This window comes from Sminthopsis crassicaudata, chromosome 3 (genome assembly GCF_048593235.1).
Source record: "Sminthopsis crassicaudata isolate SCR6 chromosome 3, ASM4859323v1, whole genome shotgun sequence".
NCBI classification, from domain to species: domain Eukaryota; kingdom Metazoa; phylum Chordata; class Mammalia; order Dasyuromorphia; family Dasyuridae; genus Sminthopsis; species Sminthopsis crassicaudata.
Window position 1 is genome coordinate 476,110,595 of NC_133619.1, and position 21,156 is coordinate 476,131,750.

The 21,156-nt window shown below is 36.4% G+C and overlaps 1 long non-coding RNA gene across 1 annotated transcript in view; it reads left to right on the forward strand.

The window, feature by feature from the left end:
* Nucleotides 1-20,751, forward strand: part of LOC141563026 (uncharacterized) — a 44,902-nt gene extending 24,151 nt beyond the window's left edge. The window contains exons 3-7 of the long non-coding RNA XR_012488310.1: nt 14,603-14,735; nt 18,822-18,893; nt 19,407-19,493; nt 19,619-19,789; nt 20,302-20,751. This is a non-coding gene — a long non-coding RNA (uncharacterized LOC141563026). The remainder of the gene's footprint in view (nt 1-14,602; nt 14,736-18,821; nt 18,894-19,406; nt 19,494-19,618; nt 19,790-20,301) is intronic.
* The last annotated feature ends 405 nt before the right edge of the window (nt 20,752-21,156 follow it).

Below are 21,156 nucleotides of genomic sequence, written 5' to 3' on the forward strand. Positions count from 1 at the left end.
GCAGCTGAGTCCACTGTGTCATTTAATAGGATGAGTTAGTAAGGCTTTATTTATCATTGTTTGCTTTAAAGTGGGAGACCTTGTAACCACTCTAAGTCAGAGAACATTTCCTATTAAAAATGGAGCCAGCCATAACAAATAGATTACAGGAAGTCCTCTTGTCCAATCTAAACCTGACATTTAATTGAGGGTGGGAGTGATCTTCGTGACATTCTGTCTGCCATTCCCATCAATGCCTGCTTTGCTCAAGCTGTCCCTTATGTTTTCCTTCTTAAATGTCTTCTCTATTAGAGAATGTAGTACTCGACGGGGCTCAGCTCAAGAAAGCTTTCTTAATTCTACTGGTTGTGATTTTTCAATGGTGTCTGGCTCCATTTGGGGTTTTCTTGGCAAAAATACTGTTGTCCTGTGCCATTTCCTTCTCCAGCTCAGAAGAGGAAACTGAGGCAGACAGTAAGTCTCTTCCCCAGGGTCACAGAGCTAATAAGTAACTGAGGTCAGATTTGAACTCAAAAATGTTTTCCTGACTTTGGGAAAGCTACTCCATCCACTGAGGCACTTAGCTGCTTATTTCTACTGATTGTTATATTTAATACTTAGTTATACCAAGTTATAATAAAAACTTATATTTAGTTATGCTAAATATTTATTATCTCAAATCTTTTTTTAAAATATATATATCCTTGTATTTAATGATCTATGAAAACTTTCTATCTCTGCTTCCCCCCCACATTCTTTGAATATAAGCTGCTTCAGGACAGGAACTTACTAAGTTACATTTATACCCTAGTAACAGGTACATAGTAATTGCTTAATAAATGAGTGTTGATTGTTTGATTAATTGGAGATTTTATTCTGTATGCAGGAAACTTTCCTCCCCTCCGGGTGATTTACAGAGCATTAGGGGGAACAGTGTAAGAGATTCTGAGGTATATTACCCAGGTATTCCACAGGTCCATGTTGGAGCTTAAAGGCCCAAAGTGCAAGAGCCCAAGAAGGCTCCCGTTCTGCAGCATGATGGGTGGAGCCCTCCTGGAGATAGCTGGTGGAGAATAGAACTGACTCAATCCCAGGACCTTCACCCAAAAGCCTGGAAAGGTATTCACTTCCAGACTGTGGCAATTGGTATAGGAGGAGCTAGTGCTTTGGGTGGGCCTAATGGACCAGTGGGGGCAGGATAGAGTGCCACCTTAGACAGGACACTTCCCAGCTGTGTGACCCTGGCCAAGTCACTTACCCCTGTTGCCTCAGTTTCCTCATCTGTAAAATGAGTTGGAGAAGGAAATCCAAAACTCTCCGGTATCTCTGCCAAGAAAACCATAAAATGAGGTTACAAAGAATTGTTCACAGCTAAAAAATGACTGACAACAAGAAATGGAGCCAAGCTCCCAACATATTATTGTTGATGTTGTAGCTCAGTATAGATGTTAGGGCTAGCGTTGGGAAGGAGACAACCCTGATACTTAGGGTGTGAATAAGATGTGTGCATAAATAAGTGTGATATAACATGACTAATATGGAAATCTTAAAATGATTGTACATGTGGAACCTATATCAGATTGCTTACTGTCTTGGGGAAGGGAGAGGTAAGGGAGGGGAAAGAGAAAAAAAAATTGGAACTCAAAATCATTCAAAAATGAGGGTTGAAAACTAACTTTATGTGCAATTGGAAAAATAAGATACTATTGAAAATTTTAAATAAATAAGTGTGATATAAAATGAAATATGCCAAAGGGAGAAAGAAAGAAGCATTTATTTAGTAAGCACTTACTATGTAGGTAGATACTGTGTTAAGCACATTACTAATATTATCTCATTAGATCTTCAAAACCACGTGGGAGATAGGTGCTATTATTACCCTCATCTTACAGTTGAAGAAACTGACCCAGGCGGTAGTTAGGTGACTGGCCCAGCATCACACCACTAGGGAATGTCTGAACTCGGGTCTCCTTCCCTGGGCCCAGTGCTCTATGCACTGACTGCATCACCTGGCTGCCCTTGCAAAATGATAAATTAATTTGAGGAGGGAGGGTTACTTGCACTTGGCAGGACCAGGAAAGACTTCTTGGAGGAGATGAGATATAAATTGGATCTTGAAGGAAGAAAAGGGTTTCAATAGTTGGTGAAAAGGTACTTTTGCTGAAAGTTTCAAGGTAAAACCAGGATATTCTGATTTTGGCTGGAATAGAGATTGGCTTTAAGGAGAATAATGTGAAAAGATGCTATAAAAGTAAGTGGGAGCCAAATTTATTGGAGTGCTTTAAATGCCAAGTGAAGGAGTTTGCATTTTATCCTATAGGTAATGGGAGTTAGATATGGTTTTTGAGCTGGGGAATGACCTGATCAGACTTGTGCATTAGAAAAAAATTCATTTGGCAGCTATATGAAGGATGGATTCCAATAGAGGGAAGATTACAGGCAGGAACGTTAATTAGGAGACTATTACCACAGTGAGAGGAAATGAGAGTGTGAATTAGGGTGGGAGGAAGCACTCTGAGTGGGAAAATATTGGGCTGTCTCCTGTGAAAAAGAGACTTGACCACTAATTGGACTTTGGGGAAAAGGGAGAAAAATATCAAAGAAGGTAATATCAAAGTTCAAAACCTAAGTGCCATTTACTGAAGCTGAGAAGTCAGAATGAAGAGTAGGTTTTGTGGGAAAGAAAAAAAAAGAAAAAAGTCCAGATCTGGAAGTGTTAGATTTGAAATCTGATTTTCCCAAGACATTTCTTGCCTATCTGGAAAATTATAGGTCTTAGAGGACCAATAAGTAACATGTTTATTACTCTACTTATATGCAGATATAAAGTATTTTTCATATCTTTAGCCATGTGTTCTATCATTTTTACTTTTACTTTTTTTTTGGGGGGGGGTAACCATGTACAATTAGTATAACCTATCAGGGGGTATTCTTAACATATTTCTGTTTACAACTGAAAATGGCTCAATAACATTCTAATTCCATATCTTTTATCACAAAACTACATAACCATGAAATATTTCTTATTTAAATTTGAAAATAAACTATTACATTTTGAACCACATTTCTAAGTATCTGAACAACATTTAAGTATTCTATATGTCGCTTTGTGATACTTTAAATTTGTGTCACTGTACATGAAATGAAAAATTGATTCTGATTTTAAATAAAGGAATTGTAGAAAGAGCACTAGCAGATTTTAAGTCTGGGTTGCAAATCTTTTTTTCATATACTTGTGTAATCTTGAACAAATCACTCTAACTTAACTGGATCTCCATTTACTCATCTATAAAATGGATAATAATATTTGTCCTAAGTAATTTCTAAAACTTTTAAAATAAAACAAAAATGTTCATTATGATGGTGCCAAAGAAGAAACACAATCAAAGGGAAAGACATACTTAATAATCCTAAATAATAATAAATATACTAACTATCATTTATGCTGTTCAGTTGTTTTCAGTGTCTGACTCTTTGGATCCCATTTGGGATTTTCTTGTCAAAGATATTGAAGTGCTTTACCATTCTTCTCCAGCTTGTCTTACAGATGAGGAAAATGAGGCATATGGAACTAAGTGACTTGCCTAAGGTCACAAAGCTAGTGTCTGAGAGCAGATTTGAATTTAGGAAGATGAATCTTCCTGATTCCAGGCCTGGCACTCTATTTGTATTTAGCTGTTATAATGTCATTTATATTAAGTGCTTAACAAGAGGAATAGCCTAAAGACCGTGTTAATATTTGAAAAGATCAGAGGTCATGAGAATGTGAGCTATGAGGTAGATGACAGTTATTCTGTAAGAAAAGTAAAAAGAGAATGAGAATGATTGGGGCACTTTTGCAAAGATTAAAGACAAGCTGGAACAGGGAATGGAAAAGGGAGAGGGGGAGTTCATGCTTAATCAGTTTAAGATCTCAGGGAAAAGAAGGAGCAAGGAAACTCTATGAATTAATACTAATTAAGCTGATTAAAAAGAACAATGGGGCCAGAGCAAATATCCAGAAAAAAAGAACCCCCTAATAATTTGGTTTCTAAGATAGTTTTTGCAAACACACACAGAGGAGGGAAATCAGTCTCCACAATCCCCTCCCATATCCCAAATGTCTTTGTTTTATTATAAGCTTAAAAAAAGACCAACAAGCATGAATATTTCCATGTATAAAGAACAAAAACAAGAGTAGTGTATTAAATCATATTTATTTTTGAAAGTATATATTAAATTTAACATGGTAATGACAACACTACTATATATTTTTTGTGATCTTTTGTTTTTTTCTGTATATTTAAAAATATTTTAGGGACTCTTTTCCTGTCTCTATTACTACTCATCTTCATTCCCTCCATGATTCCCTACCCCCATCAAATTAAAAATCCTCATTTAACAAATAAATTTAGTCAACATTAAATTAAAGCCAGAGTTTATGACTGGAAATGTATATCATCCCAAATCTATGACTTTTTACCTCTCTGCCTAGAAATAGGAAGCATGATTTATTATCAGTCTTCTGGACCATGATTGGTAGCTATTTGGCACAGTGCTTTGTATCAGAAAGACTTAAATTCACATTCTGCTTCAAATACTTACTAGCCCTGTGATCCTGGACAAGTCACTTATCTTCATTTTTAAATTTATAAAGTGAGGATAAAAATGCCATTTACCTATCAGAGTTGTGAAGATCAAATGAGATCATCTATATAGAAAACACTGTGCAAACCCTAAAGCACTTTATAAATATTTGTTATCGCTATAATTGGTTATAATAGTATAATAAATATAAAATCAGATATGATTGTTCTTAATGCTTTCAAAGTTGTTTTCCTTTGTAATGATACAGTCATATACATTGTTCTGGCTTTGCTCCCTTTGCTCTGTATGAGTTCATAAAAGTCTTGACAGAATTCTCTGAATATAACACTTTTGTTGTTGGTTTTTGCTCCATGATAATATTGTTATTTTTATATACAATAATTTGTTAAGTCAATCTTTATTTGATGAGCACTTGACTTTTTTTCTAGTTTTTTGTAAAACAAAGCCACTGAGCTACCAACTACCTCTACTATAGAGTTGAAATATCTGGCCTATGGTTAGACAGTTAGTAGTTTATTCACCAATTACATGTAAAAATAGTTATCAACATTCATTTTTCTAAGGTTTTGAATTCCAATTTTTTTCTTCCTCCCTGCCTTACTACCCCTCTGCCTAAGAAGCAAGCAATCCAATATAGATCATATACATATATAATCATTTAAAACATATTTCCATATTTGTCATTCTGTGAAAAAAAAAATCAGAACTAAAGGGAAAAACTACAAGAAACAAAACAAAACAACGTGAAAATACTATGCTTTGATCTGCATTTAGCCTCCATAGTTCTCTCTTTGGATGTATGGGATGGCTCTTTCCATCAGGAGTCTATTGGAATTGCTTTGAAAAATCTCATTGTTGAAGAGAGCCACGTCTATCAGAACTGATTATCATATAGTCTTCTTGTTGTCATGTACAATGATCTCCTAGTTCTGCTCATCTCACTCAGCATCAGTTCATGTCAGTCTCTCCAGGCCTCTCTGAAATTATCCTGCTGGTCATTTATTACAGAACAATAATATCCCATAATATTCATGTACCATACTTATTCAGCCATTCTCCAAGTGATGGGCATCCATTCATTTTCCAGTTTCTAGCCACTACAAAAAATAGCTAGTGTTTTAATTGGGGTTTGAGCCTGGCCCTCCTGACTCCGCACTACTACACAATAAATTAGGAAACCCAGGTCCAGTTCTGGCCCAATCACTAAATACCCTTGTGACTTGGGACAAATCAATCAGTTGTTAGCGCTTCAGTTTTCTCTCTGTAAAGTGATAGCATTGGACTAGATCATGTCTAGAAGACATGATTTAGAGGAAATCTAGACAAGAGTCATAGCATATTTACATGAGGTTATTTTCCTAGACCACCCGCAAGATTACAAACCAAAGAAAGACAATGACGCTCTTGTAGTCAGTCAGAACTTTGTAGTGAATGTGAGGCCTGGGGACTGTGGTCCCTGGGTAACAGCTACAAGGAGGGCAGGACGGCTGTTTTACGTAATTTTTGTGTGAACAAAATTAGAGAAGTCATGCTTTACCTATTTGAGAAAAGAAATAATTTACTGTGTAATGTGGGCATAGAAATATGTTACTAATTTAAATTCATATTTCTTCACCAGAGCCAGTCTTACAGAACTTTGGCCTAGAAACATTTAATGATTCCATTTAATTCAGCTCAACAATGGAAGTTTCTTGATGATATTTTACTTTGGTCTGTGTCTTCAGTACTTAGCCTTGTGGCTAGCACATAATAGATGCTAAATACAGTGCTTTATTATATATGTTATCTCATTGGATTCTCCCAGCAAATCAAATGAAATACCGTATATCTTGGAGAATAGATCTTTTTTTTTTCTTTTACTTTTCTTTGTATCCCATCACTTAGTATAGTGCCTGGCACATAGTAGATACTTACTAAATGCTAGTTAACTGAGTTGTTCATTTGCAAGGTATTTTGTAGATGTGAAAGTTCTGTATAAATGCCAGTTATTATTGTTATTAATAGCTAGGTTGTGACCCTGGGCAGTCACTTAACCTCAATTACCTCAGTAATAAAATAAAATAAAAGCTAGGTGTAACTATTATTAATACAGACTTTGAGAGCTAGTGGAAGATATAAGGGCCTGGCATGGTCAGAAGAGTCAACTATAACTAACCAACTCATCAACAACAATAGGTTTAAAGTAGGTGCCATTATTGTCCCATTTTATAGATGAGGACTGAGGTAAATAGAAGTTCAGTCATTTATCTAGAGTCACACAACTAATAAATGTTAGAGGCAGAATTTAAACTCAGTTCTTTCAGATTTGAAATCCAAAACTATCTTGTTGCACTTAGCTGCTTCTATTAATTGTAGCTATAAGTTCTGTTTCCATTCTTTGTCAAAGCATTGAAGTGTTTTCTAGATTTTTAAAAGCTTTCAGAGAAAGCAAGTCCTTCCAAATTTTACTTACCTGGAGAGAAGAGTGGACCTGCAGCAGACTGTACTTCCAGATTCATTCATTTCAAACATGTCCAACTTTCTGTGACCCAGTTTGGGGTTTTCTTGACAAAGATATTGGAGAGGTTTGCCATTTCCTTCTCTAGCTCATTTTACAGAGGAGGATCTCTTGCCCGGAGTCACCAAGCTTTTAAGTGTCTGAGGTCAGATTTGAATCCAGGTCTTCTTGCCTCCTGGTGTGGTACTCTATGCACTGTGCCACGCAGCTGCTCCCAAGGTCAGACTAAGTATGAAGATGTTTACCTCCAGAGTGTTGGCCAGTAGGAGACAAGTTTTTTGACCATCCCAATCCATGAAATAGATTAAAAAAAAAGATGTCAAAGTTTATATATAGACAACTCCAAACCTTTACACTTGTACATTAGGAATAGAGTTAGAAGACAATAGACAATGAACAACAACAATAACCCCCCAAAAAACAAACAAACAAACAATCCACAAATGATTAGAATTTAATAAGAAAAACCTGGTCTTCTAGTGAGGAAATTAAGGTAGTGTATGGTCTACTAAGTGACTTGTAAGTATAATACCTATTTAGAGTGCACATTTCAAAATATTATGGAGGAGGGTGACTGATGATGATGACAATAATACAAATGATAGAATTTATTAAAATGCTTTAATGTTTACCAAGCACTTTTTCTGTGTAATCTCATTTAATTCTCACAATAATCCCATGATGATGTTCCATCATCAGTTTACAGATGGGGAAGCTGAAATGGAAAGAGGTTAAATAACTCGTCTGCTTGCTTAGGATCACAAGGCTAGTGTCTAAGGCAAATTTGAATTCAAATCTTGGACTCCTAGTCTAGTCTTCTATCCACTGAACTCCCTATATGTCTCTATGGACCTCATTATTATGAATATACATATTTTAGGAAGAGTAGAAAAATCATTAGGAAAAATGGACCTAAAGGCCCATCTACAAAGTGAGAAAATTAGGTCAAACATTCTCTGAGATCTAGTTATATTTTTTAAAAAAAATTTTTATTAAAGCTTTTAAATTATAAAACATATGCATAGGTAATTTTTTAACATTGACCCTTGCAAAACCTTGTTCCAAATTATCCCCTCTTCCCCCTACCCTCTCCACTAGGTGGCAGGTAATCCATCCAGTGTATGTTAAATATGTTAAAATACATGTTAAATCTAATATATATGTATATATATTTATACAGTTATCTTGCTGCACAAGAAAAATTGGATTAAGAAGGGAAAAAACCTGAGAAAACAAAATACAAACAAACAACAAAAAGAGTGAGAATGTTACATTGTGATACACTGAGTTCCCACAGTTCTCTCTCTGGGTATAGATGGCTCTCTTCATCACTGAACAAGTGGAACTGGTTTGGATCATCTCATTGTTGAAGAGAGCCACGTCCATCAGAAGTGATCGTCCTATAGTATTGTTGTTGCCGTGTACTATGATCTCCTGGTCCTGCTCATTTCACTCAGCATCAGTTCATGTAAGTCTCTCCAGGACTCTCTGAAATCATCCTGCTGATTGTTTCTTATAGAACAATAATATTCCATAACTTATTCAGCCATTCTCCACCTGATGGGCATCCATTCATTTTCCAGTTTCTGGCCACTACAAAAAGGGCTGCCACAAACATTTTTACACATGTGGGTCCCTTTCCTTCAAGTAAGATCTAGTTTTAAAGCTTTCGTCATTTAATCCCCATTCAGTGCAATTTCAGATTCAGTTCATTGTCTAATGCAGGGTTTGCACTGCTGCATGAGTTCCTTAAATTGTCCATACAACTGCACATTTTGGAAAATAGGTATTTTTCATCCACTTGGTTTTTCCCATGTGGATAAATTTCTCGGAAGCTTATTAATTTCATTTAGGAGGCTCTGAAGTGTTGGGGTGCTTGATGGAATCAGTACAAGGCCATTTTCAAATGGAAGCACTCAAATATCAGACCCTAAGCAGAATTTCCATAGTAATAGCTGTGAATATCTTTGAGATCATGATCATGAAATGATGTTAAACATCATTTAATATCAATAATTAGAGGATTATTTAACAAGGTTACTTCTATTGTTATATCTTTCAAGGAATCTGGTATGATTTTGTCATATGCTTGGAAGAGGGCTATTAAGGTGATATTTTGCTCTACTTAATTGAATTGCATAGGGGAATCTCATACTTGCTATAGCTTTCAATCAGTTCTGTGATAATCAAGATGTGGTTAGCTCTGGAGTATCACTTGCAAAACTTTCTGATATCTTCATCAGAGATGTCCCGGATCCATGTGTTATAGTTCAAAGAGGATTTCAGACATTTTTTTAGCTTTGTAACTCTGGGCGAGTCAGTTTTCTCATCAGTAAAATAGAGATAGTAATAACAGCACCTACCTCCCAGGGTTTAGGGAGGATGCAATGTAATTATTGTAAAGTGCTTAGCAAAGTGCTTGACACATAGTTGGTACTTATGTTAGTTATGATGATGATGATGATGAAAATGTCTGCTTCATACGGTGATTATGGGATCAGATGAGATAAAACATGTAAAATGCTTTGCAAATATTAAATTTTTAAATGAAAAAAGATTAAAAATCTTAAATTTATAAATGCTGGCTATTATATGGCATCATAGCTCTACAAGAAGGAATCTTAAAGATTTTAATTTATAGGTATATAAACTGAGACCCCGAGAAGTCAGGTCATTTGTTTAAAATCACACAGCTAACAAGGAGCATAATCAAGATTTGAACTCGGGGTCAGCGACTCTAGGTTAAATATTCTTTCAAAGGTTCCAGGTGGTTCCTTAGATAGATGGAGCAGATGGGTAATGAAGTGGACCCAGAATTTAACAAGAGGGGGAGAGGACCACTAGGTGGTGCAGTGGATAAAGCCTCGGTCCTGGAGTCAGGAGGACCTGAGTTCAAATGTGGCCTCAGACACTTCCTAGCTGTGTGACCCTGGGCCAGTCACTTAACCCTGTTTGCCTCATCTGTAAAATGAGTGGAGAAGGAAGTGACAATCCACTCCAGCATCTCTGCCAAGAAAACCCCAAATGGGGACTCGAAGAGTAGGACTCAACTGAAAAATAACTCAGCAATAATAATACCACAGAAATCACTGTGCACATGGTACTCTGTTACATAAGCTTGATTTCTTTTATTTCAGCTTTTATTTTTCAAATTTGGAAATTAGTGATTTTGTTTTGTGTATTAGATAAGTAATACCTGATGATGAATATTCAGATAAAAATAGCATTAACATTTAATATCCAATTGATATTCAAATGTTCAGTTTATCAGATTGTCTCTTTATTTCAAGTCTGCTTTAGATTTATAGCCACTCCAGGCTATCCAACATTCTAACTTCCCTGAAAATTGTTTGATATTTTTCCAGTTTTGTCTACTAGAAGATTTAGTTATTGGAATAACAATATTTTCACTTATCCCTTCTTTGACTTATATTGTTATAAAATTTGTATTGGTATATTTTATTCTGACAAAATCATTTACCAGTAACCTCGTTCTCCTTGCTCAATTGTTGTTGTTATTCAGTCATATTCAACCCTTTATAATCCCTGTATAGGTTATTATCCGTGGGGTTTTCTTGGCAGAGATACTGAAGTGGTTTGCCTTTTCCTTCTTTGATGGCTAAGGCAATAAAAGTAAGTTTCATTAAAAGTAAGGGTTTAAGGTTGGATTTGAACTCAAGAGTTTGAGATTGGACACCTGACTCCAGGCCTAGCACTCTTATCCAGTGAGCCTCCTGGCTTCCCCAGTATATTCCCTTTAAAAAATAAACATCTAAACAAAGCCTAGTGATTGGGACTTATAGCACATTTATCATTCTACATTCACAATTTTGTAACTAAATACTTTCGTAATGAAATAAAAACATATAATAAACACCAGTCAGAATCAACTGATCACTTTGAACCACTTAAATTTTGTTGTCTTAATTTACATTAAGGGGGCAGCTAGGTGGCCCATTGGATAAAGGTGTGTGACCCTGGGCAAGTCACTTAATCCCAATTGCCTCAGCAAAAAAAAGAAACAAAAAGTTTATATTAAAATCATTGTCTATTGTTTTTCTGATTATATACAAGTCTTCCTCCTCAGAATTCCTTGTATTTGTCATTTTTGACTTTGTCAAAATTTTTCAGGTAATGTTATATGGATAAGAATTATAGGACATCCCCCATCAATTGGAGAATGGTTGGGTAAATTATGGTATATGAAAGTTATGGAATATTATTGCTCTGTAAGAAATGACCAGCAGGAGGAATACAGAGAGGCTTGGAGAGACTTACATCAACTGTTGCTGAGGGAAATGAGCAGAACCAGAAGATCACTGTACACTTCAACAACAATACTGTATGAGGATGTATTCTGATGGAAGTGGAAATCTTCAACATAAAGAAGATCCAACTCACTTCCAGTTGATCAATGATGGACAGAGGTAGCTACACCCAGAGAAGAAACACTGGGAGGGGAATGTAAATTGTTAGCACTAATATCTGTCTGCCCAGGTTACTTATACCTTCGGAATCTAATAATTAATGTGCAACAAGAAAATGGTATTTACACACATATATTGTATCTAGGTTATATTGTAACACATGTAAAATGTATGGGATTACCTGTCATCGGGGGGAGGGAGTGGAGGGAGGGAGGGGATAATTTGGAAAAATGAATAAAAAAAATTAAAAAAAAAAAAGAATTATAGGACATCCCAATCTCAGGTGAATCAAAATGGCAGACCACCAAAAAGGCACTGGAAAGATGCATAGAGACTTTAAGCAGGCCGTAGCTTTCTCCAACAATGACTTGTACGGGAACAGTGGCATAAAATACCTGATCACAGGAAAACACAAATTAGACTAATGGGCCAGGGAGATGGCCCAGTGTTGGAGGTTCTCAGCCTGGAGTCAGGAAGATGAATCTTCTTGATTTCAAGTCTAGCCTCAATTTCCTTATCTGCAAAATAAGTTCTAGAAGGAAATGGTAAACTACTCCAATATCTTTGCAAAAAAAAAAAAACAACCCTAAATGGGGTCCTGAAGAGTCAGACATGACTGAACAACAAGTACAAAGAATCCTGCCACTTTATGACACCCAGAGTCAGGAAGACCTTAGTTCAAATCCAGCCTGAGATACTTTATACCTGTGTGTTCCCAAGCAAGTTGTCTGCCTCAATTTCCTTACCTGTAAAGTGGGAATAATGATAGCACCCAATCCTCCAGGGTAGTTGTGAGGATCAAATGAGATATTATTTGTAAAATGCTTAGCATAGTGCAGGGCATACAGTAGGAGCTTAATTAGTGTTTATTTCCTTCCTTTGTTTTGAATAGTTCAGAACTGCCCATTAATAAATTTTGACTCCCAGGATAACCCTTAGTTGCCTCTATATTTAGTTTTCCCTGATGTCAAACCTAAATTTGCCTCTTTGCAACTTCTACCCATTGCCTAACATAGCAAGACTGATCCCTCTTTCACAAAGCCCTTCACATACTTGAAGACAGTCATCCTGTGTTCTCTGGGCCTTTTTTCTCGAGATGAAAAGTCCCTTCATAAGCCCTCAATTCTGGACCTTTTCTTTTGGCTATTTTAAACCTTTTAAAGCCTTTCCTAAAATGTGGCTCCCAGAACTGAATACAGTGTCATGGAACACGGGCTTCTCTGCATATGTCCATTTCCAATATGGAGGTGCCCTTGAGGGGTCTTTGGAGCATGTCCCCATTGCCCAAAATGGAGATCTCTTCATCTCCTACCAAGTGGGTAGAGGGAACGCTTTTGATTGACTGCCTGCCGTTAGAACTGGTGAGATCCAGATGCTCTCTCTTTCCCACAATCTTTCTTTCTTTCCTTTTTTTTTTCCCAAGAAAGTGTGTGTGTGTGTGTGTGTGTGTAAAATATATATTATTATATACACATATAAATAAATAAAAGCCTTTGTTTTTAAAACATATACACAGATAATTTTTCAACACAGATAATTTTTCAACACTGACTCTTGCATTGCCTTGTGTTTCAGAGTTTCTCCTCCTTCCCCCACCCCCTCCCCTAGATGGATTGCTTGCCATCCAATATATGTCACATTCCCAGCATCTTTCAGCTGTGCTCTTTTCTGTGACAAGCATCTGCTACATCCGGAGGGTGAAGATCCCAGCTCATCTACAGAGAGGATACCATGAACTGAATTGGTGGCAAGGGAAGGACTTTCCTTTCCTTGCTCCCTCCTTCACCCAGACTCCAAGAAATGGGTCTGGGACTGCTTGTTTCTCTCCTGTGCTGTTTGTTCTCTTCAGTTTCAGAAACTCAAAGGAATCCCCACATATAAAGTCATGATAACCTCAAAATCAGTATTACAGGGAAGATGGAAGCCCTGAGAAGATGGGCCTTGAGCTGAGCTGGATATTGGAACTGGAAATGGGACAGTGCCATATAGTACAGGCTTTTAAACTGTGGGTTACAACCTCATATGGGGTCTTGCAACTAAATGTGGGGGGGTCACAAAATTATGATTTATTATCAGTAAATGTTTGATTTATTTACCTATTTTATGTACTTGCAAACTTGGAGTTACATAAAAATTTCTTGGGCAAAAGGGATTGCAAGTGGAAAAACTTAAAGAAACCCTGGACTACAGGTTTATGCTAAGATAAGGAACCTTATCTTTTCCATAGAAACTGAGGTGATGCAAAGGGAAGGTGGAAAATGGCTTATCCTAAAGAAGTTTGTATATTTGTGATTATACCCTTTTTGAAATAAATATATATTCATTGGTGGTGAAGTTGGGAGTAGTTGAACCATTCTGGAAAATAATTTGCTAAGAAGTGACAAAAAATCTTTGAGTCAGATATTGCTGCCAGATATATCACTCAAGGAGGTTAAAGATAGAAATAAATGTCTTAGATACATAAAAATATTTATGTCAGCCTTTTTAAAAAGAGAAACTTTTTAAAAGTAAAGAACTAGAAACAAGAACAATTGTTATTGGATTGTTTTTCAGTCATGTCTATTTTTTTTTGTGACACCATTTGGGGTTTTCCTGGTAAAAATAGAAGAGGGGTTTTCCATTTCCTTCTCCAAGAATGGTTTACCATCTTCTTTTCCAATTCATTTTATAGATGAGGAAATGGAGGCAAACAGGGCTAACTGACTTGTTCAGGATCACACAGCTAATAAGTGTCTGAGGCTGGATTTGAACTCCGAAGATGAGCCTTCCTGACTCCAGGCCCAGCATGCTATCCATTGCATCACCTCCCTGCCCAAAGATTAGGGGCTAGCTAAACAAATTGTGGCACATGAATGTAATAGAAAACTGCTGGGCCAGTTAGAGACCAGAATACATAGGAAAATGAGATGGATGGGAAGACAGACACCTATGAACGGATACAGAATGAAGTATCTGTATCTATATGACCTCAGCTATATGTGATACTATGACCATAGCAATGTAAATGGAAGCGAAAACAATACAAAACCACCTGAAACTGAAGACCGTATAATTACAGCGACCAAACTTGGACCTGAAGAAGAGATGAAAACATTTTCCTCTTTCATTTCAGAGATGGAAGATTATGGGTGTGAATTTGATGCTTTTGCTGAATTGCTTCCTCTCTCTTTGTCTCTTTGTCCTCATTTTACAAGGGATGGCTTTCTAGAAGAGGGGAGGAGGAAGAGAGAGATTTGGAAATGAAGGTAACATTAAAACAAAGATGTCAATAAACATTTTAATTTTTTTTTTTTTAAGATTTATTCCAGTGTTCTTGCTTGTCAAGGTCTTTCTGATTGTCATTTAGCTCACTAGCTATCCTTTCTACTTTTGTCATCTGCCAGTTTGAGAGACATGCCAGTTTTGCCTTTAAGTCATTGGTTAAAAATATTAAATGGCTCAGGGGAAAGCACAGGTTCCTGGTGCACTCTCTAGTAGATCTCCCTCCAAAATGATATTATCCCATTAATGATCAGTTTTCAGGTCCAGCAGCTCAGCTGGTTCTGAAGTCACGTAACAGTGCTAAACCATTTATTCCAAGAGAATAGCACAAGATGCTTAATCAAATGCTTTGCTAAAATCTAGGTAAACCTGTGTTTATGCTGATCCACTCACCTGCCAGTTGGGTAACTCAGAATGAGGTGAGTGTGGAAGAACTCATCCTTGTCAGAGCCATTCGGGGGCTTCCCTTCCATGAACTGATAATTAGACAAGCGTGTGCTTCCTTGCTTCCCACTTCTGCTCACTCATTGTTCCTTGTGGCTGGAATGTCTCTCCTCCCTCAGTTTGATTAATAAATTACCGTCTATCTATGGAGCCCGGCTCATGTGGCCCCTTCTCTAGAAAGCCTTTCTTGATCTTCAGCATTGCCATCAACCTTAGCCCATGGATCTCTCTTAGAATTTCATCTCTTTAATGCATTTGTAACCCCAGTCTCAAAGCCCATTGATATGGGACTCTCTCCTTATTGATGGAGATCAACACCCAATACAATGGGCTTTAAGACTGGATTTTACTTTCATCATGTAGTATACTTGTATAAGTTGGTATCTTATCCCCTTACTGGACAAAAAGCTTCTGTCTTATCTAAACTCTGGGTATCCCTTTATATAGTGTGAGTACTTACAATAAATGCTTGTTTCATAGTTTATAAAGCATTTTACATTCTTGCTTAATTTTTTAAAAAAACTGGTTAATTTTTAAGAAGAGAAGGCATGTGGTACAGTGAGGAGAGAACCAGCCATGCCATTTGGACCACCTTAGTTGAATTCCTGCTTCTGACTTAGACTGATTGAGGGACCCTGGGGCAAGCCATTTCATCTCTCTCAATGTTCAAGTTTAGAGGCTCTCAAAGTTCAGTCCAGGATCCTCCATAGGGCCTGAAACTCTTGTTCGGGATCCTCGAGGTCAAAATTATTTTCATAATAATATCTGGATATGTTAATTTTGAATATCTATACCAATGGCTAAACTCCACAGAAATAAAACTCTGAGGGGGGAATGGTCTACAATCATTTTTTCAGAGGGTAAAGGGGCCTTAAGGCTAAAAAGGTTGAGAATTGTTGCTCTTAGGCAACTTACCAAGACAGAAAGTTTCTAAGAAAGTTTTTACTGATCTGCTTTGCAGAAGGGAATAATTCCTTATCTAGAGGTTCTCTGTTTTGGTTAAATTACCCATTTATTCCCTATTCTCTGTTTTCCTCTGTCTCCTTTCCGGAGAACCAAGCTTTATCACTAAGAATAAAAAAAAAGAGAAAAAAAATCATCAATTTGAGAATATAATTTCTGGATAATTAGTCATTTTATTAATAATGACAGCATTTTAATAAAAAGAGATCAGTGACCCTCTTGAATGCCATTGACAATCATGATGGTGGCTCACAGCTTATATGCCCTTTGGAAGAGAAGTATTCCTGAGGCTGGCAATTAACTCTGATTCACAATTAATGAGAAGTAGACTTTACAAAGAGAAATGAGCTCACTCCAATGAGGACCTGTGAGTGACATGATGTCACTCTTGGCCAGAGAGATTATTCCTCATCTTAGACCATGCTGATTTTGGGCAATCTAGACAAAGAATCTATATCCCACTCAAGATGAGGTATTTGGGTGGAATAACAATACCCAGAATGAGGAGAATATTAATCCTATGTTCCATCAGTCCTGTCCTTTGGACTAGGAAATAGGACAGGGAAAAAAGTGGGATCGTCCCAATTTTAATCATTGGCTATGGACATGAGAGGGAAATAATAATTTCAACATTTAAAATTTTCAATTCTTTCCTAGAATGTATTTGAATTTTTTATTTGTATTTTGTATTTTTGTCCCATTAAATGGCACAGTGGATAGAGTGCTGGGGCTAGTGTCGAGAAGATCTGAGTTCAAAACTGGTCTCAGACACATTTCCTAGATAAATCTATAACCCTGTTTATTTCAGTTTATTCCTCTGTAAAATAAACTAGAGAAGAAAATGGCAAACTACTTCAGTATCTTTGTCAAGAAAACCCCAAATGGGATCACAAAGAACGAGACATGACTGGAGTGACTGAACAATAATACCTTCCACAGTACCTGGTATATATAGCTGCTTAGTAAATACTTGTTGATCCACTGCTTCCTCTATGTAATATTCTACATCCGTAGTCTCCTATTTCTTCAAAGAACAAAAGCAGGTGCATTATAATATCTCTTCTTTGGGGCTAAGCTTGACCATTACAATGCTTTGTATTATTTTATCTCATTTGATCCTGACAACAATCCTTTGAGGTAGAAAAACTGACATCTATTATCCCCACTTTACAGAGGAAAATGAGGTGGTAGGTACTACATGTACTTGAAAGTAAAAGAAAATTTCTTTAATTATCTTCTAAAATTCATAATTCTTACAAATTTTACCTGTTTTTCTCTTCTCCTATTAATTAGAGCAAATTAGCCTATTTTTTAAAAAGCACCAGCAGTCTGAGTGTCAGTTTAATCTTGGAAATACTATTTTTTGAAATATATTTTAAAGATAACTAGAGAGATGGCAAACCACCGTATAAAGGCAAATATGTCCCGAATCTGCTGGAGTGAGGATGAGCCTGCAAAGGAACAGCTGGCAAGAAAGCTATCAGTCCTAAGCTTAGCAACACATCCGAACAAATACTGAGAGACAATCTCTAAACATCCACTAGAGAATCGTGACCAGTAAAAGCAGTGTGAGTTTATTTAAAAAAAAAAAAAAATCAGATCTTGACAAACAAACTAGGTCACTTGTGAGCAAGTTACACAATGAGCAGAGAGAGAAAAAGCAATTTCTGGGGGAGGGGAGATGCTAAGAGTTTGGTGGCCATGGTGACTGAGATGGAAGCAGACAAGGTTGGTAAAGAAGTCTCCTTTAGTCTGCTATTACCTGGGCCTCCTCTTCTTGGTAGGATGTTAAATAAAGAATGTTGCTAGTAGTATATAGCTTTGTAATTTTGTTTGTGCTTATGTAGGAAACAAAAGGATAGCACAAATTTTAAAAAATTAACATAGAAAAAGCAGAAAGCGATTCTGAGGTGAATATGAGAATTTGGGTGGGTGATAACAATAGCATGAACCAAACCACATTACTGAATGATTATCCCATCAAAACTCTTTACATTTGAAAATTTTAAACCCAGAACCAGTGTGGTTTGGCAAAAATGGTCTATATGACTACTGGATGATACAAAAAAAATTGCATTTTAAATTCTGAGTTGTTAACCACTGAAATAGAGTTCACAGAGGCAAAGATTCAACAAAAAAAAATTATATCTAAAAAAGAAATTCAATGTGCGAAGCTCAAATTTTATCCATTTCTTTAGAATTCTGTTTTTTCCATCTGGGAACTTCTGCCAAGCAATGGGAAATGTTGAATTGGAAATGTAATTCTGGACACCATACATCTATAAAGTAAATTTAAAATGACCAGCATCATTTAGGATTCTGTAAGTTAAAACTTCATAAACTGTGGGTTGCAACCCCATATGGCGTCACATATCTGAATTGGGGGTCTCGAAATCAGTAAACATCTGATTTATATACCTATTTTATATATCTATATACTTGGGGCCATGTAAAAATTTCTTGGGCAAAAAGGAGTTTATTAGTGGAAAAAGTTTTTAAAAACCTTGATTTAAGTGATCATGGTTGTAAAATTTTATGTTATCTAGGTGTAGTTAAAAAATAGAATACACCATTATGGAAAGATAGAAATCTTTTTATCTTCAACATTCATATTTATTATTATCAGAATTAATGTTTTCCTACAATTTTCATCTTTTCTTCAGATCTGCCAATTTAAAAAAAATTGTTGACTTACTGAACTAGAAATTGTCCTCCATGGCAAAACTGGAATGAAGGTAAGAATGGTTGGATAGCGTGGGGACCTACTGGGGTTCTCATGTGACAATAGGACCAGAAAGGGGTCTCATGAAATACTGACATGTATTGAGATTGTGTATCAATTTGTTGGTGCCATTGTCCAGAAAGTTAGCTCCATCGTCTTCCCTACTCCTTATCTTCTAAAGGTAGGAGTGTTGCTGATCTTATACCTTGGGTCCACAGGGCTCCATTTTGCGAAGTCTTCAAAAATCTCTAACTGTACCCAAAATGAACTTATTGAGTTTATAGGATCATAGACTCTAGAGCTAAAAGGAATCTTTGATATCATCTAGTCCACTATCCCTCTTTTTTAACAGATGGGGAAACTAAGGCCCAGAGAAGTGAAGTGAGCTATAAAGTAGAGGAGCTAGAATTGGATCCAGATCTTTTGACTTGTTGCCTGTGGTCTTACCTTGGTTCCTCCCACCCTTATTTCCTGTCTCTTGGAAGCTTTCATTTCTTTCCTGTTATGGAGTCTTCTTTTGCTCAAGGTTTCTTCAGTACAGAAAGGTGAGCAGGTGAGGACTTGGCTCTTCGATGGAGCTGGAACCAGGGAGGCAAATCTATATTCAGCCAAGGTAAGAGCCCTGAAGTGGTAGGAATTCATATATATGGGAGGAGAGAAAGTTGCCGTTGTATCCCCATTGTGAACAAATACCCTTTCATCTTTTAACTCTTTATCTTATGTTTTTTGAATCTTTAGGTGCTTCTGGCTCTCAAGAAGAAAATAACATCCCTATCTGATGTGGCTTGCATCTGTTTTAAAAGCTCAACACCAGGGACCAGGAGGAAGACATGGTGAATGCCTTGCTTTCTTCCCATTTCCTTGGTACTTCCTCTGCCACTACCACTTTGCATTTTCTCCTCCCTTGAGGTTAGTTCCAACCTTTGATATTGCCCTGTTAATCATTATATATTATATAATACTATATGTATTTATGTATTATTATATGCATACAATAATATATATTATTATTATGTATATAATATATATTGGGTTTTTAAAAATATATATACTCCAATTCCTTTCTCAAGGAGTGCAGTGTTCCTTGAGGTTTACCCAAGTAGAGTAAAAGGTTTCCAAATAGAAAGAGAATTTAGTCAGGATGTAGAATGCTGAATGACTCTTTAGGGTATTGAAAATCATGCTGTTTGGAACGGTGCCCAAAGAGCTATAAAACTGTGCATCCTCTTTGATCCAGCAATACCATTGCTAGATCTGTATCCCAAAGAGACCATAAAAGGGGAAAGGACCTATTTGTACAAAAATATTTATAGCAGCTTTTTGTGGTGGTGAAGAATTGGAAATTGAGGGATGCCCACCAGATGGGGAAGGGCTGCACAAGCTGTGGTATATGACTATCATGGAATACTGTTGTGTTATAGAAATGACAAGCAGGATGATAGCAGAAAAACCTGAGAAGACGTACATAAACTGATGCAAAGTGAAGTGAGCAGAACCAAGACAATCTTGCAATAGCAACAATGTGTGATCAGCTGTGAATGACTTAGCTCCTCTTAGCAATACAATGTTCCAAGACAATTTCAAAGAACTCATGGTAAAAAATGCTATATCCATATTCAGAGAAAGAATTGATGGTGTCTGAAAACAGAGAAACATACTATTAATTCTGCGTGTATTTTTGGTTTTTTTTTGGGGGGGAATTTGTGTCTTCTTTCACAATGTGATTAATATGGAAATGTGTTTTGCATGATTATTTATGTATAACCTATATCAAGTTGCTTACCATCTGAGGAAGGAGGTGAGAAAGGGAGGGAGACAATTTGAAATTCAAAATTTAAAAAAGTGAATGTTTAAAAATTAATATTAAAAATTATCTTTACATCTTTAATTGGAAAATATTATTTAAAAATTTAAAAAAAAGTTATACTGATTTAGAGATCCATTGTTTTTAGTTCTCCTTCTAAATTAGTGCTGGGGGAAGCTCTGTTGGGTGTTGGGTGAGGCATCATTCTGAAGCTTTTGTATTAGCTGCTATCTAGAATTTATCCCTTCTTGGTAGTATCACCCCCCCCTACCTGATAAATAGCCTATGCAGGCAATTGGGGAGGAGCTAATTCCTTTTACTGATGTAGACCTATCCAAATTGCCAAGCCAAATCTTCAAGTTACCATTAAAGTTATCATTAAAAATCAACTCTCATCATGAAATCCTTGTATATCTCTTTTAAAAAAATTATTAGCTTTTCTATTTTCAAAATACATGCAAAGATAGTTTTC